This window comes from Zootoca vivipara, chromosome 3, assembly GCF_963506605.1.
Source record: "Zootoca vivipara chromosome 3, rZooViv1.1, whole genome shotgun sequence".
Taxonomy (NCBI): Eukaryota; Metazoa; Chordata; class Lepidosauria; order Squamata; family Lacertidae; genus Zootoca; species Zootoca vivipara.
In genome coordinates, this window is record NC_083278.1 from 103291611 (window position 1) to 103295101 (window position 3491).

Below are 3491 nucleotides of genomic sequence, written 5' to 3' on the forward strand. Positions count from 1 at the left end.
AGCATAGCTATTTCTGATCCTATCAGAGCTTTTTAATATTACGATTTAAACATGCATATGGCAGGTTAGCAACTTCCGGCAGGATAGCTGTGTTAGTACGTCTCAGCAAAAATATCCAGAGAGTATAGTGGCACTTTAGAGACTTAACAAATTTATTGTGGCGTTTATGTGAACCATGGCACTTTTATTTAGATCTACCGTGTTTCTCATATTATAAGACACGTCTTATAATTTTTTTTACTCAAGAAAATAAGCCTATGGCTTATTTTCGGGGTGTGTGTGTGTGTGTGTATTATTTTTTTTAAAAAATTACAGTATGGTACCTCCCCTGTCGCGGCTCGGCGCCCGGAACTGGCTGCTGCTGCGCTGCTGGGCGCGTTGTCGGCGCTTCAGCAGGGCACGCTGCTGGGTCCCGCCGGGTCGGGGCTTCACGCGGCTCTTGCTGCGGCTCTTGCTGCGTCCCGCCGCCGGGTCGGGGCTCGGAGCGGTGCATGCTGCTGGGCATTTTGGAGGGGCAGCAGCAGCCGGTTCCGGGCACTGACAGGCATCTTCCTCTTCCATGGCGCCATCCAGACCTGCTCCCACCACTACGGCTTATTTTTGGGGTATGTCTTATATTTCTTCAACTCAGGAAAATCCTGCCATGGCTTATTTTGTAGGGATGACTTAAAATATGAGAAACACGGTATGTCACCCTGAATGGTGCGTGTGTATCACCAGACATACATGGTTAGGGATGGGTAGGAAATGTAAACAGCCAGGTAAGGAGGAAATGAAACTTAGAAACACACAGCTGGTGACTGTTATGTTATTAACAGTCACCATTCACAAAAAGAGCTGTTGACAACACAGACATTATGGCATTGGTAAGCCAATTAACATGCAGCTAACAAGTCAGAATTGCTGGTTTTTAAAATCACTCTAAACCTGTTAATCTTCTAATGTGTTGATTGGCACAAATTAATAGGGGGAAATATGTCTACAATTTATTTTTTTAAATTCACGAATCCTCACTAAATATGGCAGTTAGGTATTGTTAGGTACGTACTGTTAAAAGGTAATGTTGATTATTAAAGTTTACTAAAACAGGAGTAACATACCATATCAGTATTGTGCTACCCATCAGAGTCTGGCAGAAATATGTATAGCGTCAAAACAGAGAGTTGGGAGTGTTTTCAGCTGAGTGTTTCAGCTACAATTGAGATATTCCTGAGGTGCAGTTGGTCCTTGGGGATCTGAAGCAAAATTAGTAGTTCTTCTGCTTGCTAACCAATGTGATCTGTTTCTTTATTGGTAAATAAGCTGCGGTTACAAAGAGGTAGTAAGTCCTCGGTGCTCTTTCATAACATGAAAGCAGGCAGTGCAAATGCCCACCTCTGGAACTTCAAATTTATTTGGGAAATGTAGTTTAGTAACATACATACTAAACTATAGTTTAGTAACTATATTAATATCCCCTTGTTTACATTGTAGGACTGACTCAACAGTGGTTTTCCTATTTCCAGAGCCGAAGCAATGGAACCTTTTTCTCTGTATGACATCACTGCTGTTGTTTACACCAAATCCACCGAGAGAATTATTTCACCCATGGTTGCTGAACTTTACCACTTAATCATAGCAGTACAATGGGGAGAGGTGAATCGTGAAGGTTTGGCTGGTTTACAGGAGGCAGCGGAGGAATTAGCCAAAGCTACTGGACAGCTTTCCTCTACTGCAAGGAGGTAATATTAATTTTTTAAAAGTAAAATAGTTCAATTTGAAATTTGGCCTCAAACCAACCAACCAGCCATCCAAATTCCCCCGTATATTAAGTCAGGGACTGGGCTTGCCAAGTTGTCCTGCAGGGCCATCGACAGATGGGTAGAAAGAATAGGACTTTGAGAGGCCCAAGGTACAGTCTCTTAACGTTCATTAGAAATAAATAAAAAAGTCTGTTGGCCATTCCTGAAGAAAGTTAGCATGCAAAATGTGGAGGTAGCTCTAATGCAGGCATAGGCAACCTAGGCCCTCCAGATGTTTTGGGACTACAACTCCCATGATCCCTGGCTAACAGGACCAGTGGTCAGGGATGATGGGAATTGTAGTCCCAAAACATCTGGGGAGCCGAGGTTGCCTATGCCTGCTCTAATGATTCAGCACTCATAAGGCATTGCTAAGGACACCTAATCCATCACTGTTGCGTGGCCATCAGAGGAAGCAATGCTGGCTCAGGAGGGGTCCCTCTAGTGGTATTTTTCTAGAAAAAGAGTTACCAGAACTCACCATGAACTCACTTGTTCTCTTATAATGGCAATGGCGCCCACCAGAGAGGTGAGTTCCGGCTGAGAAAAAGCCCTGGGCCCCACCCAAAACAGCAGCAAAAGCTGGATGGAGGATACTGGGGTATGTCTGTTAAAGCACTTTCCTCAGGTCCAGATTATTTCATCCAGTGCTCTGCCTTTACAGAACGAAACACAACTGGCTGACTTAGGTATGTTTTACTTATTCTCTTGAAATAAATGAGGTTTATTTCCTACCTAGAAAGAATTGTGATATTGCAGTCCCCTTCCCCCGTCCCCCACTGCTCTGGTTTTTCATGTCCCCTTTGTAACCACTGTTGGCCTGCTTGTCGTCACTGGACTATTATACATTAATATACAGTGACTATATTTATCCTGGCCTGTGACACCTGAGATGCGTGTTTTTAGGACTCGCCCTATTCCTGTGACGGTGATTTGTTTTAACTGCTTTTAATGTTGAATTTTCAATTGTTGTAACCTGGCCTGTGGCCTATTGGTGGAGGGTGCGTAATTAATTTAATACTGCTACTAACAATAATACAAAAAATATATAGAATACAAAACCAGCAAATACAGTTATAAAATAATTAAACACCTTACAGCTGCAACAAACTAAAATTCCTGTATAATGTACTTTAATACGAGGATATTTTTTATCAAGGTTGGCAAAATGTTTTGTGCCTACATCTATTTTGCGAAACTGCACATATTTGTTGTTTGTTGTTGTATATTTGTATTTTCTTCCCAGGAACTCAAGACTGTGCATATTGTGTCCCTGTTCCCCCATTAATCTTTACAGCACCCCTGTGAGGTAGGCTCAGCTGAGAGCTGGTAGTTCAGACACAAAAGCTGTGAAATGGCACATCCTTAGAGTACTTTTTGGCAGTTGTTAACTTTTTGTTTGTTTGTTTGGGTATTTTACTGTAATTATCAGGACTATGAAACATCACAGTTTAAAGCAAGGAAGCTGCTTCCCTACCTTTCTTTACATGATCTGTGAATGACATTATATAAGGCGTGGGTCGGCAAAGTACCGTAAGGCCCGCGGGCCAGATCAGGCCCAATTGCCTTCTAAATCCAGCCAGGATGGATGGTCCAGGAATCGCCGCGTGGACTGCCAGCGCATGGATCGCCCCTCCTCCCTCTCCCTCACACGGTGACAGCGGTGGCTCCTCCCTCCCTCCTCCTGGATTCTCCCTGCCCTGCCTAGAG